The sequence below is a fragment of the Lepidothrix coronata genome, unplaced genomic scaffold, assembly GCF_001604755.1.
Source record: "Lepidothrix coronata isolate B3197 unplaced genomic scaffold, Lepidothrix_coronata-1.0 Scaffold74, whole genome shotgun sequence".
Lineage (NCBI taxonomy): Eukaryota > Metazoa > Chordata > Aves > Passeriformes > Pipridae > Lepidothrix > Lepidothrix coronata.
Window position 1 is genome coordinate 3,447,124 of NW_016690254.1, and position 24,040 is coordinate 3,471,163.

At 35.2% G+C, this 24,040-nt stretch overlaps 1 long non-coding RNA gene across 1 annotated transcript; it reads left to right on the top strand.

The window, feature by feature from the left end:
- Positions 1-1,144: 1,144 nt before the first annotated feature.
- Positions 1,145-23,579, top strand: LOC108499485. The gene is made up of 8 exons (XR_001875549.1): positions 1,145-1,227; positions 2,052-2,215; positions 10,606-10,665; positions 14,032-14,121; positions 15,469-15,522; positions 17,181-17,239; positions 19,171-19,294; positions 23,422-23,579. It is a non-coding gene; the product is annotated as an uncharacterized LOC108499485 (long non-coding RNA).
- Positions 23,580-24,040: the final 461 nt, after the last annotated feature.

Sequence of the window (24,040 nt, forward strand, 5' to 3'; positions counted from 1 at the left end):
ATATTTTATATTTTAAATTTAGCAGTGAATAACAGTACTTATTTCGAGATCAGGGGAGTCAACTGAAAAAGGATGGGGAACTGTTATTAAAATGTGGTTTAATGGAAATTTCAAAATATTCTGCTTTTTTTTTTGTTCTATCTCCTTTCTTCTTAAGATCACTTAAGAGTTCCTTTTTATTTTTTTTCATACTATCTGGAGTTATTATATATTAAAGATGTCAAATAAGGAGGCCCAAAATTGCCATTATTAGGCCCTGAGTTAGATGCCTATAATTATTAAACTTTAATGCTTTCTTTTTTTTTTCCAGAATATTTCAGTGTGAGATATCTTCAGTTTTTTTCTGAAAAAAATCATATTAGTTTTAGTAAAAATTGTACAGTCATTATAGAGAATGGGTGATAGAAGAGTAAAGAATAAAGAGTTACAAAAAAGCACAGGAAATCTATATTGAGATTTTTCATGAGAATTCTCTATTTGGATGAGTTATGAGCTTCAGAAAATAATGATTTACAAATACTCAACAGAGAAAATATTACATTTTCTATTTATTTCTATGTATAATAAATGTTCTTCACCTTAGGGATGCCACAGTGAGTGTGGGCCCTTTACATGGAACCACAGAGTATTCTTTTGCCCAGGGTATCTGTATCTAATCATAGGATAAAGGACAAGGGTTAAAACACTATCTTGGGACAAAAAGTATCTGCATCATTCCCTTTTCAGAAGTAACAAGCCTCGAGGAAATGGCCAGGGAGGTTTTGATTGTGTATTACAAAAGGTATTTTCTCCAACACAGTTTTCATGCACTGGAATGAGCTGCCCAGGAAAGGGATTGAGTCACCACCCCTGGAGGTAAAAAGATGTGTAGTTGTGGCACTCAGGAACACAGTTTAGTGGTGGGCTTGGCAGTGCAGGGTTAACATTTGGAGTTAGTGACATCAGAGGTCTTTTCCAACATAAAAAGATTCCATGATTCTATGATTCACAGTAACCACAGTGGCTAATCACTTACAGGTAGATCGGTTTACCCCAACTTTTCTGCTCGTCGATCTGATTGTAACTTTATATTCACTGTTTTAAAATTGCGATCCAATTCAGGCCTGCAATCCCTAGTCTGACAATAGATTTATTTGTTCTTTTGATTTTATAGTCGTTCAAATCTTTTTGCCTGGAAATCCAACAACATTCCAGGTGTTCTGAATCCCATGCACTGCCTGATTAGAGGTACTATTTTACTTGCCTGCTAAACACTTTTCCGAGGTTTTCCTAAACAAACTAACTCTGTCACTTTTCCTGTACCCCATTCTGTGCAATAATGTGGGAGGGCTTTTTGTTTCTAAAGATGACCTGGCTCTTGAAAAAAGATATTTCTTATAAAAAAAATGCTTTGATTGAACTGAGCTGTGCACAAAGATGCAGAATCTTTGGGTGCCCTACTTGCCACAACCAGAGATCCTCCCATCGGAGTCAAAGACTGCATAATAGGGCAAAATAATATAACAGAAGTGTTTCAAGGTGGAAATATTCTGTTTCATGTTGCAATTGTTTTTTCTTGATGCTCAAAGGCTTAATATCACCTTAACCACCTTGAGGGAGAGTTCGTGTTGTCTTAATTCTGTGACAACTGGTATTTTGGGACAGGAAGGAAAAAATGTAGTTTACTCACAATCAAGGAACTCTGGAGATAGATGTGCTCTGGGGAAGAGGATATAGGAACATGGAAAGCAATTACTGACAGATCAGTCAGTTGCACACGTTTCTTCCCTCTGCAAGTGACTAAACATATAATGTTAAGATTATACTTGGCCAAAAAGAAGTTCACCCATAATGTTCTGATGCCTCTCCTGCTTACTAGAAAAGCAATAGTACTTTTTTTTCAGTAATATGTCAAGGGACTGTTACTGAAACAGGTAGTTCTTTCGTTTTAATGCAATTTTCTCCAATGCAAAGAGTGTTTTGAAGAATATACAGCTGAGAAGAGAGAACATTTGTTGTCATCATAATTCATGCAAGTTTTAATTATTTTCCTATCATTGTTGTCTTTTTAGTTGGCTTTTTAAGGAAGACAACAGGGAATATCAGACATGTGGCCAAACATCATGTAATCCTGGTTAGATTTCTCAATCTGTAAAATCTGTTGCATAAGTATTTCAGTACGACCTTAGTGGAGAGACATCCTTTTTGAATCTTGCTTGTCCTGTTCATGCACAATGTAAGTCCTGTTTTTCAAAAATCACCTTTAATACGTGTGGGTGTTGTTCTGACTCTAATGGGTCCAGGTTGTACTCAGGACATCCAGGTGCTCTAGTAAGATGATTTACCGGTACTTCCTTTTCATTACCTAAATTCTCTTGGAGGACTAAGTGTAGATCCCATATGATCACACTGTAAATTATTTATATAATTTTAATTGATCCAGTCTGGAAAAAAAAATGTAGGTTGTGAGATTACAGGTCAGAACTCAACTCTTTATGTTTTTTTCTGTTTTCAGTAACAAACGATGGCTTTCAGCACCATAACACGTGTAACAGGAAAGAAACACATCATCTACGATTAAAATCTATTTTGGCCAAAGATGCATGATCTATAAATTTCTTTTAACAACTGCCAGAAAGTGAAATGGCAAACAAGAGATTCTCATGTGACAGAGCATTCCGGAGCCTCGCAGCATTGTAGAGGGAAGGCAGTTGAATTTTTGTATGGTTAAAACAACAGTCAACAGGAGTGCAAATGTACTGGACATCTTGCAGTAAATAAAAAGGTCTTTCACTCTCACCATAGAATTAGCAATTCCCCCCATGTCTAGCCCCAGCTTGTCTCTGCTTCCCCCTCTCTGTTTATTCCACTGAATGTAGAAACAGTTTGTTGGGGATTTTTTATTGTATTCTGAATTTTAATATGACAGCAGGTCAGAAGTGATGCCTCTTGTTAATTAGGGGAACTGGTAGCAATGTCTGAAGTTAAAACTGTGTAATTGATCGTTACTACCTTCCAATTGTTTCCCAAACTGAAAATTTGGGCTGCACTTTTGTGTGCCTGCTTCAGGGTGAAGGTGCTTGGAGAGCCTTGTTAGGAGATGTCGTGAATGATTTAGAAATTCTTAAGAATGAGTTGCTGAAAACTTGTTTTGTTTCCATTTCCTTAAATTGTTTGTTAAAATAAAGACCTAGAAACTACTAAAACCCAGTAATATTTCTGTATTAGTGATGCCTTCTCTGAAGCTGTGTCCTATAAAGTGGTCAGTCCACACAATTTCAAGCAGCACTTAGACTTGGAGGACTAAGCTCTTAACTGACTCTGTGTGTGCTGGGTCTGCTATAAGCCAAGATTGTATTTGCATTGAGGATTTTCCTACTGTTCCACCTCCTCAGAGAGGAATGATTTCAGCTGCGAGTCTTCCGCAATTAAGTACTGTTACACTTAGAGTAGAGCTCAATGCATGTCTCAGAACCTGAGATCCTCTCAAATGGTACTAGATGCTACATTCAGGCAACTACATTTTACTTTAAGATCAGATAGCTTTGTTTTATGTAAAAGTATTCAAATGAGATATTTAGAAATTATGTATTTAGCAGCACAAATATGTCTTCAAAACTAAAAGCAACTTAAATATATAGATCAGGTTTAGCAAGCTCTATGTTAGGAACTAATTAAAATGCCCTGATGTATTTGGCAGGTTTTATCAGTAAACCAGTGGAGTAAACAATCTCAGGCATTATAGCAAACATGTTATAAATTGCTGGGGGTTTACAGATGTGATTGATTCTCTGTAGTTTAACCAAAGATTTCCTTAATTTTGATTTAAAAGATTAGACAATCAGTTTAAAATTATTTCTAGTACTTTATAAAGCTGTTTATTCTGGTATTTTTCTCCACACAGTCAACACAGTAAGCTTGCTCTTCCAGGCAGATTGATAAATACTAAACAGAGTTTATTTTGCCAAAAACAAGCCCACGGCCCCTCTCCTCCCAAAAAACCACAAACAACAACAACAACAAACCCTAAACAAAAAAAAAAACGGAGAAGAAGAAGAGGGAGAAGGAGGAGAGATAGACTAATCAGATTTAAAATAAAGTGAAAAATTTAAAATAAGGTGTTTATAATTTTCATTTGCAATCTGTGTAAATTATTTAAGTCTAAAATCCAGCTTTATTGAGGACCAAACCTTATGGCTGAAAATCCTTGATTTTATGGAACTTAATATGAAAATAACATATAAAAATGCCTCTTATTTGATGTTTACTCTTTAACCCTTATTACAGGTGGAAATCAATGGAATTCACTAAAATTTCAAGATGAATATTACACATAGCAAGTGACCATAATTCCAGTCTCCCTTAGAAACATTTTTAAAATTCCCTTCTCTTCCTGTATTTTCTGTTTCTTTCATTTAAAAGAATATTTTCCTAATCTTTTTTTTTTTTTTTCTCCCTGATTCTGGATTTTGAAAAATTTGTCCACACTTTATAAGTGTTCTTTCCAAAAGCAGGAATAATGTCTCAGCTGCTAAGTCGAACAAAACAGTTATCCCCTATGCCTTCTATTTCTTAGTGAGTTTTATCTGTTTCTTTGAGTTCGTTATGCCATTCATTTATAATTAGTCTGTTGTCAGTTGAAACTCTCAGACCCTTTGCTGTTTTAATGCTGCTTGATCAACTACTCATTATCTGAGCAGTAAGAATGATATCCCGGTCTGTGTCCTCTTGGGTATTTCTGCATGGAACAGCAGCAGAACATCCACTTTTGCTGCTACGACAGCCAGATCACTGGCTTTGCAAGGACCTCCTCTAGCCAGAATCTCCAAATCAGTCTGATTTTCCTTGCAGCAACACCAGCAGTGAGATAACTCCCTGCCTCCTTTTATCGGGTTTGACCAATACAGGTTTTCACAGGGCTGTGCAGTCTCTCTATATGGACTGTTTCTTGGGTGTGAAAATCAGGACCCTGTCAAGATGCTTAGCTATGACTGTGTTGGTGAGTGAAGGAGTAACAGTACATTTCTAAACAATGCTCTAGGGGTGCTTCCATGCCTGTTTTCCTCTTATGCTGTGGGACAGGGCTGCGGTCAGTTGGGGTGAGGTCCTTTCCCTCAGGGACCATATCCCCTAGCAGCTCCCTGACACTCACCTTTACCCGCAGTCACTTATGCCTGCTCCAGGGTTATACTGGAATAGTCACCTGCTCCCAGGCTAACCCTGCATCTAGAACTTTTGGATGCTTATCTGAAGTGGCATTTCCAGTTCATCATCCAGTTTACCAGCAGAGTGTTGAGTAAGCTCTGCTGCGTGGGCAGTGACACAGGGTGACACTTTACTCTGCAGGAGAGTTGCTGCCAGCCGTGGCCTCTGTGCTTATTTATTAGTGTAAGCATTCAGAAAGTCTGATAAGAGACTTCAGAATAATTTTTTTTGGAGGCATAAAAGTTTAATGCACGAACTTCATGTGTGTGTGCATGTTTATGCAGAATGTGGTACTGTTTGCTCGATTTGCAATATTTATAGTCTTGCTCCAAGTGCTGGCTTAAAATAGATTAAAATAAACACAGTGTTGGTCACCAGTTGACAGAAAGACACACACAGCTTCATTAGAGTTGTGTTAGTTTACAGCAAAGACATGTCTGAGGTATTAAGAAGCTAGAAAGTAGAAGTCTGCAAATAAACACCTCTAAAATGTATTTTGGATTCCCCAGACCTGTAAGACAGTGGTCATGTGTGACGTTACTCAACAGCCATAATTAGTGCTAACTGAAAAAAATTAACCAACCTTGTAAAAGTTAAATACATAAGAAATCTCAAATAACTAGTTATTTTCCAGGGAAATCTCAGTGACTCAAACTCTCCTACAACCAGTAACAAAACAACTTCTTTAAAAGGTCTTTTGATTATTCAAATAAATTCAAACATTTCTAATCTTAGCTTTTTGTTCCTTCTCAAAAGTACTTTTATGATGTGTTAGGCCAAAACCCATTTGTCAATAAATGGCGTAAGAAAAACTTGCCTGCATCATTCTACAGCTAAGAACCTGCTAAGAAGCAGTTGATTCCCATCCTTGTTGGAAGAAATATTAAGAATTATGGAGACATTAGACTTGGTGCAGTTCTCTGTTCATATGTGTAAAAGCATGTCTTGATCTTGAATTCCAGAGGTTTTTCACCTCATTAAAGATTGTGATTGTTATGAAACTCCTTTTTCTCAATTTCAGCTGTCATTTTACAAAATCAAACCCAATACAACTACAGGCTATAATTTTTTAGGTGTCTCTAATCATCAAAAGCATATTAGATACACTAATACTACTAACATAGTAGTTGGTGTTAAGAAAATATTTGCCAGCATAAGGACAAGAGGACTTTAGAAACAGTCACCAAAAAAAGGAAGGTGTGAAGTATCTCATCAGGGGCGTCTTATAAACAGTAATGCAGAGTGTAAAAAAATACCATTATTACCATTAATAGTGTTAATATCATTAAAATATTATAAATAATTTGTACTTTTAATTGATGCGATCTCAGTGGGACACAATATCTACTAGTCCAGAATTTATCCCTTTCTTTGTATTGTAGAAATTTTAGCAGCATGTCATGCAACACCATGTCCCTCCTCAGAATAGAAAACTTAACAAATTTTACATGGCAGAACACGAATAAAGACAATAGTGAAGGCAGAGGCTGATGGATATGGGAAACCCTTCCTGCCTTCAAGAAAAGCACATTCAGGGTGGTACAATTAGTTACTTACCCTCTAAAGTCTACATCAACTCAAGATCAGAATCCTTACATCTTTTTTTTTTCCATTTGGTCCTGTATGATTTGGTTTTTTGGGAAATAATTTGCTGTCTGAAGATGTATTTTTCAATAATGTAAAATTGGATAATTGGAACATTGAATAAAGGGATCCTAAAGAGCTTTATTTCCCTAGTTTAAATTGAACACACACAAAAAAAAGCAGAATAACCTCTCTACCATCTCTTCTGAGACAGAGCAGTGACACCACTCCACAGCCTCTCATGGCGTTTGAGATGTTAAACTGAGAAATTGCAGCTGAATAAGGATTCAGGTGGCTGTTTGAGGGCAGCTAATGGACCATTTCAGTGGAGCATTTTAACAGAAGGCCACCAGCAAACAGGTTGGCAACTTCTTAAATTTCTGTTATGATGCAATATATAATAAACAGGTTATATTGTCATCCTCAGGAGGGCAGAGAGATGGTAACATGGCATTGTCGTACTGATATCATCCGTGCTGTCATGGCTGTGTTAAATCTAACTTTGTTAATGAGAAACACCAGAAGATTTTGCAAGCTCTTTAGAATTCCCTGAATTATTAATATTTTTGAGTTCTGGATATATCTTGGCAGGATCAACATACAATGATGGTTTTTTGTTTCATTCAGATTATACACTTCATACAGCTAAATTTGATGCTTCCAATTGGAGAGAAAGTTAAAGTGAGCTTACAAATTTCTGCAACATTACACAGGCAAAATTGCTTAGTTAATTTTCAAATAGCATGAAAACTGATTTTTAATTGTATTTGCAACTGAATAGAGAAAGGGTACCTGTTGAATATCAGATTCATTTCAGATTGCAGTCTTCAAAAATTGCTAATTAAAACAGTGGGTCATATCTCGTAGTCTCAAAGACATTTGATTTTTCTTTTACTTGAAAACAATACCATCCTGTTAACTGTTACTGAAGTACAAATCTGACAGTTGCCAGGAAAGGGCAAGGCAACCACATACTGACAGGATTTTAACTTTGTCAGTATTATGTGGAAAGCCTAAGGAAAATGAGCATCACGGGGAACAAAGCTGTTGTGCTGTGATGAAACTGAGACAAAGTGTTTACAGCTCCTCCTGTATGAACTAGGCTTTACATAAACACACAGTGAGTTTCTAAATTGATTTACACTACTGAAAATGTACTCGCATGGGTAGTAAGTTTGCACAAGTGACATTATAAACACGGTGGGTAATATTCTGGGAGCTGCAGGATATCCATAAATGTCGGCAGTAGTGCCTTAAAGCCACTTATGTCTAATTTTCTCCAGAAGGAGAAAAAAATATTCTCCAGCCTACAAAAAAAAAAAAAAAAAAAAAAAAAGCCCTGCTTATAGAAAACAAATGAAAAAAACCCTCAAAAACACCCTCCCCAAAATTTAAAATACTACAAAAATAAGAAGATGTGGTGTCATTTCTTAGGATGACAGAACTCTTGACTGTGACCTTGAGGACAGTGTCTTGGCTTGCTGACGGGCAGGGCTGGGGGGCTTTGATTCCCTTCCAGATTGTCCTCCTGCTCTGAATACAGCCATGGACATCATCCTGCAGCCAAGGTACATGGCTTTGCTCAGGAAAAGCTTGCCAATGGGGTCAGATAGCTCAGCTGCCCATCAGGAGACCCATTTTCCTCTAAGACATCAACTGCTAAGTGCTTTCTTTACTTCTCAGGAATATTTTACTCTTACGACCTGTGGTGCCAGATAGCTGGCAGTGTTTGAAGCTTTGAGCCTTTAATTCCTCTTCAAGCTATACTTCCTTACAAGGCAAGAAAAGCTTTGGATCTCATCAAACCATAAAAAAAGGACCATGTTTGCAAATTGTGGAAATGATTGTAAGACAAATAAATAACAACAAGGTTCTGTAAGTTCAGTTTTGCATATGGCAATGCAGATGGCTTATGTCCTAAAGAGAAATTCTAAATCTTTCATTGACTAATGAAATAACACAGCTAGTGCTTCAAAGGTTGATGTACTTATGTCCACTGTGTACTCAAGGAGTCTGCTTTGAGAGAAGGAAAAGAAGAATACTGCTGAAGCATTTTCCCTTACCCCAAATATATTTTCCTTGCTTGTATTTGTAGTATATATCTTAGAAAGTTGAGAATGGAAGTTGCTGAATTTTCTATACTTTTTGTCTTATTTGTATGTGAATTTGCTAGATTGTCATGAAACCTGGGCCACTGACATCTGAATAGAAAAAAAAATTGAAGAGGGTCAGAAAGTAAGGAACATTTATTTTGAAGAAAATCTGGAACTAGACTGTTGCAATAATAGAAAGAAAGGTTGTGCTTAGAGGTTATCAACCTTCACAGTACTCCTACATTTATTAGGTAAATGAAATATAAATTTGTTTTTTTGCTGTTAAGTCTTTATTTCCTGAATTTAAGGGATATCTGACTTGTATGACCTTGTATTGAATTGTGGTGTTCTTCCTCTTGTTGTAAAGCATTATATTGATTCAGATAACACCTCTGCAGTCAGTCTAATTGTGGGATAAAGTACTAAATGGTCTGAAAATCTGAAATACACTCTATGACTTCTCTAAGAACTTAGTATTCTGCAATCCTTTGCTTTCAGATATCTTCCAGATCATGTGCTACTTCACAGCTGAGGTCATTCTGCAATGGTCTTAAAAAACCTCAAAATCCAGGGAACTGCCAGTCTATTTCTGATCCATTTTTTATGTTCTCACCCTTGTTGTACAGGAAAGATTATAACATGATCTTAAAATGAGAAATGTAAATACATTGAATATTTACTGCTGCTCTTCGAAGATATTGGCCTTCCTGGCAGCTAAGCACCTGATTACAAAGTACACAGAAGTCAGGGAATAAAAAATATAGGAGACTTTGATGATCTTTCTATCAGGTCATTTTATTTCACATCTGGTGTAAGTATTTACACTGTTTATGAAAAATTTTGAAATGAGTAGATTGTGTCTGCCAGTTTTTATTTGAATATCTTATAAGGATTCATAAAGAAGTAATATTAGCAGTTTTATCAATCCTTCTGATAGATTCAAAATTGTTTTCTGTTCATCTCAAAGTTTCATTTTTTTCCACGAGGAAAAACAAGCCAAATTCTGTAACCTTTGCACATGATTTATAGTAAATCTGCTGCATTGAATCTATTGTTCAGACTCAGTTTCATTTGTCTTGCCCTACGTTGCACTTTCTGTAAGGCAATAACACAGTTTTCTTTGGCTGATTTATGCTAGGAATGTAATTATGAAATTCCAAGTCTGAGTCCTGCACTCCCTTCTCAGATATTCAACAGAAAAAATCAAAGGTCCCTTTGAAATAGAAAGAAAGGGAGCTAAGCCTACAACAAGGCCATTTCTTGATGTTTGAAAAATTTTTTACACCAGTTCATGCTGTCAAGCCCTGTAAATGCATTTTTGCGGCCAAATATAGGGGAAAAAAGGTAGGAATATATACAACAACTGTGGGAATTGTTCTCAGCTCTGAACTACACGGGAAGGCAAAGTCAGGAAGGTCTCTGTGTACTTAGTAGACCTGCTTTTGCTGTGGGTGGTCCAAAGATTCATGGATTATTCCAAGAAAAACTCTCACTTAGCTCTGATGTCCTAAAGGCCTTTTTTACTCCAAAGGTTCAGTGGTTGTCAGAGATACCAGATCCTATAGTTCACATTTCATTCCCCTTAGAAATTAAGACTGCTCTGATGCTCAAAGAAATCAAGACACCAAGGTAATTAAACATTTTGGTTTTTTGCTATTAAGTCTTTCTTTCCTGAAGTTAAGGGGTATCTGAATATTGGCGTGATCTCTTTGTGAATTGCACTGTTCTGTTCTTTTTTGTAAAGGGTCTCACTTTGAACCACATTAATGACAGCTAACAATATAAGGAGTTGAACAAAGAAAATGTAAGTAATATTTTAATTAGAAACAAACGCCCTCATTTCATACCTATTGTATGAATCATAATAAAGTAGAAAAAATAGAAACACGATAGTTTGCTCTTGATGAAGTAAAGAAGACAAAAGAAAGAAATAGCCTGACTAATTATGAAAAAATTGGTATTGAAAAGAAACGCTGAGGAAGAAGGAACATATAGATGAGGTAGACCACAGTTTTCAAAAACAACTTGCATTACAATCTCCAGTGTGTTGGGACAAAGTTCCAGTCAGTGAAAGAGAGGTCTATTTACATTACTAATATCCATATAGGAAACAGTTGACATAGATGAAGAGAGGTTAGATAGAAAGCCAAGGACGACTACAATAGAGTTCTGGGAAATTGCTACTTGATGTCATACATGTAAAAAAGTATAAAACTGAATAGATGGAGACCTAGAAATTGAAAAATGGAATAAAGACATTCACAACAATTACATTTGTGTATTGCTTAAAATTACCAGCCTCATTACTTTCAAATGCTTCTCCTCCTTTGAGCCAAGCTTTAGAACTATATACAAGGCATGAAATAGTCATGGAATATTGTCCCACTAAAGTGTAGATATACATCTACAATTATAGCTCTTGTTTGTGCCTTACACTGAGGAATTATGAAGTAAAAGAAATATCAAAAACTGTTTAGAGTGATTTAAAAAGAATTAGGCTGTTACAATAGGGCTAAAGAATGTAGACCTATTCATTACTGAATTAACTTTCTTTCTCAAATTTTCTGATGCAAAATGTAGAAAAAAAGAGCTCCAGAAAGAATTTTTTAAGGGATAATATTCATTCACATTCAGAAACTAGTAGTCGGAATAGTAAACACTGTTATAAGAAATTGTCACCTTTCACACCTCAACATGAAATCTGTTTTAAGCGTAACACTCATTTGTAAACTCAAAGAATCAAGGCTGTAGCCTTGGGATTATTCCTTAAAGTAATCATTGTGGCTATGAATGTGTTTGAAAAAAATTATGAAACCCTAACATTATAATGCTACAAAGATTAAACAGGGCAATCCAACTGCTCATTTTCATTCCAAAATGCTATACTCAACATAAAGTATCATTGTTAATGTGAAAGACTTAGTTAATCAAAGTCTTTCCTTACATAGAGTACAAGAGACGCAGTGAAGTGATTTAACCTTCAGAGCATCACTCCTGTAATTGAACCACACACTTTTATTCACTGGCAAACAAGGTAGACTATGGGTGGTTTATTGAAAATGACAGAAAAGAGAGGACAAGGTTTTAAGTTCAAAAAGAAAGAGGATCATATTTTACTATAGGCTTATAAACTACCGGGAAGCTATTGAATATATCTATGAGAATATGAACACTAACATTGCTTTTTCAAGTGCAGAGAAGTAAAATATAGTTATTGTTATCAAAACAGAAATAATTAGGTAGGGGAGGACATAATTTTATTGATCTATTATCAGGAGATTCAACTTATTAGGGACCTGTAAACAAACCCTCTCACAATGGAAAACATGCTCTATGATAATAGTACCTGAAGACAAGTAGTTTATTTTCATTTGGATGCAATGAATGCCAGGAGAAAGACTTCATCAGAGGCAAAAAATAACTATAATTAAATAAATTCATTGATTATTTAGATTTGCAATTTTACATAGTGCTTACCTATCTGTATTTGTATAGTTCAAAACATACACTTCCTAGTGTGACATCACCTGCCATGAATAACAGGGATAATCCTTTTGCAATATTAAGTGAAGACTGAGAAAGATCAGGAAGGATCGAAAGCCAGGAATGATGTTCATCTGTCCTAATAGTTATAAGAATAGAATAGAAGTGCTTCCATGCTTTCATAGGGTGGGAAGATTGTGAGGTTGGAGAGGTGAAAAGATAAAAACCCCACAGCTTTTAGTTCTCACATAATGGAGACAAGCCATGATACATTTATGAATAAATCTGTTCTAGTACCATTCCCAGCTCCAAGGAAAAAGACGAAAAAAAAAAGAAAGAAAGCAACAAAGCCAACAGAACAATGAGTGTCAGAAACCTTGATAAAAGACTTTTCTCACAGAATTTGTACTCTGAATTTGCTAACACAAGAAGTGTAGGTAGCACAGATAAGCCTTTTGCATTTTGGATACTGAACCATACTGCTTTGCCCTAAATTTTTGAAGCATCCCATAGTTCCTGTAGTTATAAATGTAGCTTTAATATCAAATTTATAGAGCAGAGCATTTTAAGAGTTATTCACTTATATTTTTCTTTAAAAAATGCTGTTTCAGCAAAATGTAAAGCTGATTTCAAAGAAAGTTTCAGCTCTAAGTATTTCTCAGAGCCAAAGCATTTATTTAAAAAAAGAAAAATGAGGTTTAGCCTTTCATGTCAGAATAGCCAATATTTTTTCATAAGGTTATCAATCAGATAGGGATTTTTTTTTTTAAATTCAAGCTCTGATTGGCAAAGGGCAAAACCTGATACTGAGCCCACAGAAAGTCCCCTTACTGTTTTGACATTGGTCTTCTTCAGTTAATTCTGCCTTTTTTTATGAATACCCAGAGTCCCAGCTGAATCATATCAGGGACAAAAAGTTTACAATTTGCTTTTACAGGAAAAATTATAAAGTGTAATTCTACAGTGTTCACAAATGTTCCTTTTCCCCCTTTCCCATCTGACCCTGATTTACGTTTCTAAGCAGTGAGAAGGGGCAGTATAGCTCTTACTCCTGGGATGAAACTAGTGTAACACCCACTGATGGGGTTACAGTGAGTTGCACAGGTTTCTACTGCTTATCTCTGGATCACTTTCTCAATGTTCAGCTTCCTTTGGATCCAAAAAATAAGGAAGTGTTCCCATACTGGGGAATCTAGAGCTCTTTCCCATGATTCACCTCAAGTGCTATTGTGTCATAATTGGAATTGCCCTTTAAAGGACACTGATCTCTCTCCATTGACCATTAGGAGAGTTTGTACACCTCTCTTAAACTATATTTTCACATGATGGAGATGAATCATATCTTCTTTTTTTTTTTGGTTTGGTTTTCAAAACAAAAGGTGGGAAGAGTAACACATTCCTACATCCACAGACTCTAGAAAGATAAATACATTACAAGGATGGAAGAAGCTGTATGGTAATTACTGCCATCAAATAATAGAGGGCTTATGATTTTAGAAAGATTTATATAACAATTTGACAAATGCTGACCCTGGTACAACATGACAGCTTCAGGTCTGGCAAGATCCAGGTAATCATAAAACCACCAATTACAAAAGAAATTAGTAACTGAAATATTTCTCCTTATTTCAGTTTAATGATTAAAAATTAGGTACCTACACCCAGCTCATGTGTTTTCTTCTTTAAGGAAAGCATAACTGGATTGTGTTCTTCACCTTTGTCATACTTCAAGTTCCAAAAAATGAAGTCAAGGGAAAAAGAGGAATTTCTTTTTTTGGTGAGTGAGAAGTTAAAACATTCACCAGTTGCAAAACTGGTGGGAGTCTCCAGGACCAGCAGAAATGTTCAATGCAGTACAAATGGAATTTTAAATATTGAAGTGTTTCAGATCACTTGTTTAAGTTTGGTATGTGACAGTAGAAATCTAGGAGAAATCTCTTCATTTTCAGGACTGACCTATAATATTATGCAACATTTTTCATTTCTCACTTTTAGATATCCTAAAAGAGAATGACTAAACACATTCTTTTCTGGGCCAGAATTCTTTAGTCTGTATCCATTTAAATGATAAACCCTTTTCATTCTGCTGAATTTTCTGTTTCAGATTCATTGCCTGCACTAAATTGTCCCCAATGTCCTGGTTTATTCAAGACCCATTCACTCACAAGATAGCCCCAAGACACTAAAACTGGTCAGCACATTGCTTGGAAAATAAATCCTTTGCTACTTTCTCAAACACATTTGTCTCCTTAGCCCTGAAACAGTTCTTATCCAAATCAATACTGGTATCAGGATAATTAAAATCTGCCATGTTTAAAGTTTTGGCATTCTTGCAGACCTCTCTTATCTATGAAACCATTTCCTGACAGACTTTGCTTACTGCCCTTGAAATCCAGGGCTACATTTTTAAATCATCTCAACACCATAACGTGCTCTTTTATTCAAAACCTGCCTACCTTAGCTGAAATATTTTGATAATTGCTTAAACTTTTTCTCCCTTACTGACGCTGACTATTTTCTCTTTTGTTGTCCATACTTGTCCAGTCATGTTAAATTTTTAATCATTTTCCCAATTCAACTATGATTGTATTACTCTATTTTTAAAGTTTCAGAGAAATACATTTCCAGCTTAGAAGTGAGGATGTGCCATCTTGTTATATTTACATAGACAACAGTTTAACTCTCTGATTGAAATCCTCATTTGCACAGAACAGCAGACAAAACAGAATCCTACATGGACAAGGCACTGAATGTTTGGGTTCTGCTCAAAAAGTATATTGATATTTACTAACTTTAAACATGCTAAGAGTTTCATTGACTTGGCATTAATAATATGCCATAAGGTAGATGCCTAATTAAGTATCTTGCTGACTAGGCATCTCAGTTCTTGTGCAAAAGGGATTTAGCTTTAACTAGTACAATGTCTACTGTCAACAACTGACACATCAAGAACTCCAGGTTTAAGAAGTAAAACAGTTCACATGTTGGGATCTAGACAGTTTTCCTATAAAATCGTCTTTTCTCGCTTTGCTAATCTAAAAACTGGCCCAGGTAATTTTACATATTAGCAGGAAAAAAAGAAAAATCAATACATGATTATAAAATTGTATTTCTTATCTTCTAGTGCTCATGCTATCAGTAAAAATCTAGTTATCAGAAACCATCCAACCTTCACAAGGTTAGTGTGAATTTGCAGTACAGTTGTTGTATCTGTGCTATTTTTTTATTATAGAACTGCTGTGTGTACCTTTTAATTTGGTTGTCAGGGGAGACAGGAAGCAATAATTAAGGCTAAAAGATGGGGTATGGAAGCTTTATTAAAGGATATATTGAAGATGGGAATTTGATCTGAGAATTAGATTATGATTAGAGTTGTTAATGCAGCTGTGCCACTCTTGAGTGACAGAGCAGCAGATGAACTGAACAGGCAATTATAACTACAGGAGTCTCCCTAATCTTTACAATCCCAACCTCACAGTCACATCCATTTAAATTAATTTTCATGAAGGCTGCAAATTTACAGCTTCACCAGATTGGAAATTTGTTTGTTTATTATCCACAGGAAATATTTTTAGGGAAGTAAATAGCACTGAGAGCCATCTTGTCTTTCTGCTTGTCTTTTTAACTTGCAGAATTAATAATATGAGATTAATCTGAAGGCTGCTGCCTTTATGAAAACTGATTGATTCTCAGCAGCCCAGTGTTATTATGATTATCTGTGGGAAGGTCAGAGGGAAGGCATGTAAAAGTCATAGCTGATTCATGAGTTCCCTATATTAAGCAGAAGATAAAAAAGGAGGCTTGTGTTGATCAGCGTTATAAGTGAGGAATCAGTCTTCCTTGCATTACTGAAACTGAAATTCTAGGAAAAGGATTTTAAACAACTTTGGACATAGTTATTTAAAGATGTCTGTTGAGGCGAGATAGCAATAGTTCATTACTATGCATGCTGAAAACCTTTTTAAGGAGTTCTTTGCTGCACAAAGATTAATTTACCACTACGTTTTCCCTCCTTACTAGTAATATAAATAATGGTTGTGGCTTAAATTGGCATTATATTTTGATAGACTAGTTTTTAGCATACAAAAGAATATGCTACAGAACTGCTCAGAAACTTGGAAATGGAAACCATGAAACATCATTTTTCAGTTCCAGAGTTTTATTTTGAAATGTCTGTAATGAATGGAATAAGGTATGAATATTTAGAAACTAGGCATTGTTTTTACAAAATGTTGAGCAGAGAGCTGTGGCAAGGAAAAAGAAAATGGTCACTTCTAAAAATCAGTGACAGAAAAAAAATTTCTCTACTGGTTGCCATTCAAGAAACCTGGAAGACAATTACAGAATATGATCATCTGCAGTTGCCAGATCAACAAAACACCTGGCTTTTAGAATGCAAGAACTCCCATCCAAGAACAGGCAATACATATGCCTAATCTTCCCAAATACTGTAGTTTTTGCAGCAGCCTCATCTTAGCTCCCCAACAGACTAGGACTCAATCACGTCATCTTCATTGCTGACAATTTCTTTCAGAGGGAAATGTGGGTTAGTACTCTGACAGGAAGCTGATGTACATCCTTACTATGTCCCTGATCTGGTGACTAGGTCAGCTAAAGCACTAGAATTTAGCTGTAACCAAGGTCGGTTAATAAAATTCAAAGCCCAGAGATTACCCAGTGAACCTACTTCTCACAGAATATATTTACAAGCTCAAAGTATATTCACAATCAGCTGAGGTGGGAATCTCAAGTTTGGTCTAATGTGGTTCTAGTTATTTTACTAGAAAATGATGTACTAGAGAGTACATCTTAGATTTCATATTTTCTGTATAACAGAGGAACATCTATTTTCCTGTGAACTTGAAAATGTCAGTCAGGTGCCATTTTATATTCAGGTAGGTTATTTACATTCTTCTGAAGAAAATTACTGAAAATAGCTGTAGGAAAATGTTGATACTACATCTTAATATCTTTGCTCAATGTCAATATTTTAAGTTATTTGTATACTCTCAATTGATCTGAGGTGGGAGACTAGGAGTCAGTGAAAGAGAATACTTCATAAAATTAGCTGACATGAGAATGGCTCCTGCAAAGAAGCCATGTTGAAATACATATTAAAAAAATAAAAAAAAATGGTTCTGGAATTAGACGAGCAAAATATATTAACAGTTGGAAGTATTGGAATTCCTTTCGTTATGATATATATTCTTTTTTTTCCTCCAGAAGATTAATATATTTGAGACTTGTACTTTTTCAAGATTTGGATTTATTTAAGAAATGTTGAATAATTCCTGTCATATTTGTCATATTTACTCAGCAATATAGCCTGCGTTCCTTGATCCTAGGTTTTCTGGGTCAAGGCTTCAAGGACAACATGCAGCATATTTTTTCAGATGCTCTGCTTTAGTAGGTGGCTCCAAAGTTCATCTTCTTTTAATTCAGAATCCATGTGGGATAACAGAAATATGTCAAAATGCACAGGAAAAAAAATGGGTTTAAGAGTTGGTGTTTTTTTTAATTTAAATCTTTGCCATCTCCTAAATACACAAATTGATTTTCTCTTGCAGAAACAAAAAGATATTCATTGATCTGAAATCAATGAATATCAGAAACTTACTGTAACCCGACTTGAGAGAACATGTTTGTCCATTTTTCTTTTGAGGAAAAGTCATTCAAAACCAATTTTTTGAGATTTATTTTCAACAATTGATTATTCATTCACATTACTGTTGTTGACTTATAATTTGAAAACATTAATCATATGCTTAGTCAAGTCACATATGCAAAAGAAAATTGGTATGCACAAATGTCTGGGAAAAATCTGACAAAACTATCCTCCTTTTATTTTATTTTCTCATCACTCTTCCTGTCTTTGATTAACACTGTGCAATTATGACTCCTCAGTGTTTCCTCATATCCGAATATTAGTTGATTAATCTTGATGATAATGGATTGAGAACTGGTTTTAAAAACTAAGTATATGAAGTATTTTATTCAAGAGGTTATTACTAATCTTTTTAAACATCCTTGACTTATTTGGTAATTATACTATTTATAGAAGGTGAGTACTTATCAGCTCTTGCTACTAAGAACTGTGGAGTAGATGAGTGAAATATTTTTCTTCCTCCAGAATGTATTGAATATTTTAAGTTTAAGGGTGATAGGTTTTTGTGCTGAAACGCATCTTCCTTGTGTAGGGATAAAAGGCAATACTATTTAGTTGGACAGAGTTCATGCTGCATCAGAGCTCTGTGCCAAACAGGAGAGAGATGCACCACCACTTCCCTGATGCAGAGGAATTTTCCAGAAGGAATTGTCATTACTGCTGTTGCATGTATTTTTTTGGTATCTCTCTGAATCTATCATTACCAAAGGGTAAAGGATTTCTGCTGTTCATTATATGTAGATTATAAGACTGGATCTGTGTGAGCAGGAGGAATATGAAACTGAGTTATCCTTTCACCATTTTTACCTGAATTATGGCTCCTTTGTAAGAAGGGAGAAAAGTACCTTTGAGTGCCTGAGAAATCTGATCCATACAACATAAATCACCTTTGTGAGTTGAGGTTATTCGGTCCCTTTTCCTTGTCTTTTTAAAAATTAGAGTTTCTCAGATAGGAGAGTTTGGAAGGCCTGATTCAAAGCTCATGATTATCAGCAGGAAATCCACACTATTACATTGGTAGCACAATTGTTGACACATTAAAATGCATATCTCTCAACAACTTCATCAATTGTCATTATTTTAAAGTTTGTATATTCCTAATGCATAGAAATAATACTGGAATAAATACATCATTATCTTATTTATGGCTTAAAACCATAGGCATCTGAGGAGTTTTATTTTGTGGCATTGTGACCTGGTCTTTTCCCTTCCTATGACAAAAATCCATTGCCTATCTGCTTGAAATATACTGACGATTTCTCAACATCAGCCATATGATGCACAGGTAAGGTCAAAACAGTCTTGGATGTACAAATCCATGTTGATTTAATTATAATAATAGTTTGGCCTAATACCGACATCATCAACAAAAAAATGTGGGTCATTATCCAGCTTTTGAGCTTGTAATCAGTAGAGATACTCCCATTCCCCCAAATCCCAGAAGCTCTTTGATTTAGATCTTTGATTTAGATCATTATAAGACTGACAAGTTCTCTGAATAAAGAAAGGCAAAACCATCCATGTTGTTGTCTAAAAATTGTTCTTTTTGATGTTACATGTAGGTTACTGCTCAGTTCAGGCACCTTTACAAGTCAGTGTGCCTTTCCACGCAATTCATGGAAAGTACATGTTTCTTCAATATAACCAAAGTAACTAAATCCATTTTTAAAGGTACTAGGTGCTTTTGAAAGTTCAACTAGGTAAATATCTTCTTTGTCATCCCTCAAAGCTTTTTGAAAGCAGGGAATAGATTTATTGATTAATACAGATGAAATAGCCAGGGTAAAATCTGACATCACATCAGGTGTTCTTTAATTTATTTTAGTTGCTTGATCCTTCAGAAAGCTGCTTCTGTCTGCATATATCCAATCAACCAATGATCAGCTCTAGATCTTCAAAGCTCACAGTTTAGTCTATGCATCTAATTTGAGAGAAAGAAACTGCATCATAAACTTGTATCGGTTTAAATGTGTAAAAGCTCCGGGAAAACTTCTAAAATAAAGTTCATTAAGTTCATAAAATGTAGTCAAACAAGAAACTTCCTTCTGATGGCATGACTAATTTATTGGTTATGATAGATCTTCAGGGAAAAGAAAAATATCTTTTGATATTTTGACAACCTCAACAGCAGTGAGAGAACCTGATGTGAACCAGGGACTTGCAGCTAATACTGAAACAACTATACAGACAGAAATGAAGTAGCAATAATAACTTTGATAATCTTCTGACACATTTAGGAGGAAGAAAAAGTAACGTAAAAGAGACTGTAAGCCAGTGATATTTATGAGGTTCAGTATTTGAAAGCAACTAAAACCAGGTGGCACATCAGATGTATAGCTCCATGTTTCTGTATTTACAATAAAACATACATCATGGGAACATGGTTATGCCACATATTTTTTTGTTGAACTAAGAAAGCAGGTTTTTCTGTTTGTTTGGGGGTTTTTGTTTGTTTGTTTGTTTTTTTAGTTTCCAGTGGTACCTGAATTGTCTTACCTCATGGCAAAAGATGTAGTACATCCTTTATTTACTCTCACTTCTTTATAAGTGTAGAGGGATGATTTAGAGTTACAATAATACCTTCCCATGTAGCATCTCCAGAGTATTATATGCATTTCTAGGAAGCAAATAATTTTTATCTTTTCTTTCGTCAATGAGGAGATTTGGTTTGAGAGATGTAAAGCAGGGCACATATATTTTAAAAATCACAGAATAATAATAATAGAGTATAATAATTGTTAATAATTAAGTGAATCATCTCTTCAGTAGCAAGGAGTAAATCATGCAGCTCAGTAATTTCAGGGTTAAAGTATTCATTTCACACATATTACGAAATATCTGCAATAAATTCAAGTAATTATGCCATTAAGCAGTTTCTCATCTATTGAATTAATTAAACTTTGTGTTCATTTCATAACCTCTTTAGACACCCTCAGTTACTGCGGATTTAATCCTTTTCGAACCTTTCTATATTTAGTTTTCTGAAGATTGACTAAGACCAATCACTCAGTGCTGTAAGAATGAGATTGTTCTCTTACTTCATTATGCTATTCTTTTCCCCCACATGTCACCTCTTTTTTTTGTACTCTGGGTTGTGAAATTAGAGCACCTGTGTCAAAATCTCCTAAAGGTCTATAAATGGGAAATGTTATTCCATATGTATAGGAGGTTTGGTCACACTGCAATATATTGCAATTAATTTGTTTCTTTTTTTCATTTTCATTTAAGGGCTTTGTCATCTTCTTGCTTAACATGTTCTGAGATTAATCTAAGTAATACGGTTAATTGGAATTAAAAAAAAAAAAAAAAGAGTTGTGCCATCTCTCCTGAAAACTACAAAGGGCACATTGTCCCAATATTTTGCTGTCTGTCAGTACAGCTTGCTAAGACTGTTCAGTATCTAAAGGAAAAATGTATGTGTATTTATATTTATACTGGATGGAATCAACTAATTTCAATGCATGACTTTCAGCATCAGATTTCCACTTATCATCATCAGTAAGAGTAGTAAATATATCATCGTATTTAGTATTAAAGAAAAAGAAATAGAGGTATTATTATACATTATCTGAAGGCAAACAAAGAAATCAGCAACTAATATCTCATTCTGCTGCCTTAACTTGTTATGGCATTAGTCATTCCCATTATTTGTTGCTCTACCTGAGAAGAATTGGTGCTACTTACCTTGGCATAAAGGGGATTAGGACAGGAAAACTGCAAAATCTATGTCTTTTTCCAAACGAGGCAGGAATTTTCTCTGTACCTTTTGCAACTGGGGTGTAACTGCTTCTTGTGTCCAATTCATGCACTTGTTATGTTGGAAGCAAGGCAAGGCCTTCAGCACAACTTCTTACCTTGCCTAATTAATTTCATTTGGCAGGAAAGATCATAGCTATAAAAAAAGAAAAAGTTACAGTACTGGAAATGAATAAGAGATAAACCAAATTTGATACTGTTTCTTAATGCAAATAATAGATATACTACATTGTTCCTAACAAAGAAATTAAAACTTAGTTGGACAAAATCCTTTCTGTGTCCTCAAATCTCTCTTCATTCAGTAATGTGCTAAAACAATCCACATACTTTAACTGTTGCTGAATAAGATCAGAAAACTAATAACCTTGGAAGCTCTGATTTGCAACAATTCTGCATTTTTGAATTACTTAGAAGCAAGGAAGCTATCTTAAAATTTATCAAAATGAGAAGGAGTTTTTATTTGCCTTGCTGTAATTCAGAAATGGCTGAATGAGTGCTGGAAGAAAATTCAAAAGCTTTTGAAAAGTCATGGATAATTTAAAAAATATCCATTAAAGACTTCAAAGAATTTTAACTGTTGCTGGCAATGGGTTTAATATTCTTCTAATTCCAAAGAAAATAAAACTCACCCAAAAGTAGATAACTTTTTTAGATAACCAACCAGTTTACAAAAATCTAAGTGCTTTACATCAAGCTGTAAGTAAATTGACTTGAAATGCCTATCAAGTCCATTTTCATTTCAGTTTCTGAAGACCAAATATTTTCTCAATAATTTAATAATTTTGCCTATTTTTTAATCAGGACAGATTTAATAGATATGAGATAAAAATTTCATTTCAATATAAAATTGAGAAATAAACTCTACAGTAATTTCTTTGGCAAAATGTCTGATCTTCATAGATCATATTGGATTTCCTTTTCTAAATACCCTCCTCCCCAGCCTCCTTCCTCAGCATGAAGGAAACTTCCTTATGTTGGGGAAAACTCTTTCCTGCAAAATTTTAAATCCAGCGTTTATCATGTTCTGTCTAGTTTGCTTGGAAACTTTATTTACGTGATGATAAGTTCCTGCAGGGTTTAGATAAATTCATAGCATACTCTCTATTAGTGTATTGATTCCAATTCTGGTCATTTTTACTACTAAATATGTTGTAATTCTTGAAAAGAGCAAAGCAGCCAATAAACACTGACCAGCAAGAAGGAAACTGTGATATTTCTGAACTCTGCGTGTGAACAGACTCAAACCCAGTGCCTCTCTTATCTGGCTACGATTTTTTGTGTTTATTGTGGCTTCTTTCCAAGCATTATATCAAAAGTGGAACTTGTGATAGCCCTGAAAAAACAGGGTCACAACATACTGATTAAACTGTGGTGTTCTCACATTGAGAAAGGTTTGTACCTGCTTCTGGAAGCAGCCATCAAGTTGTATATTAAAGAAGAGTGAGACATAGTATGGGACTGGATTGTGCCCAGAAATGTGTTGCTTTGTACAATAACATGAAACCACTGCACAATAACACGAAGTCACTAAACTTCATTTTGCATTTATGTAGCATGTTTACAAGAGAAAAATCTGTAATGAGTTTTTTTGTGGATAACTGTGTGTAAGTAACTTGGCTAAAGCAGGGTTTTGACAGATTACTCTTTTTTGCTAAGGATTTCTGTATCTAGATGACAGATCAGAGTCTTCAAATCACCAAATTGCAGCCGCGCTCTAATCAGCAAGATCCTCAAGGAGATGTGTATCCAGGCAACCCTGCGGAGAAGCATCAGCAAAGGAAATTGCTTGGCGCTGTAGTCAGCTAGAGGAGACCTTTGGAAAGGTGGAATTAACGTAGATTAAAAATCCAGCTGTGGCTTTCCAGGTCTGTCTGGTTGCAGTAGGGTTGTGTGCAGGAGTAGAAGAGGGACTGCTTTCTGCAGGAGGTGAATGGACCTCTGCGGGGAGGAGCAAAGTCCTCCCTGTCTGCTCATGCCCGTCATTCAGAACACATAAGGTACAGTTCCCCTTGGTGTTACTCAGCTCTTTCAAACCTAGACTTCTTTGCTCTCTTTTTATCCAGGGTCAACACTAGAGCTGAGACTGTGGCATATCACCAAGGTCTGTATTTTCAAGCAAAAATTAGGTAATTCCCTCACAGCTTAATGGGAATTACAAAATTCACAGTTATGTATGCCTTTAGTAATGTCTTTTCATGATACCACAGTGGAAAGTATTTCACACATATATCCACCAAGCATTTAGAAATGTCTAATTCCACAGTTACCATAACTT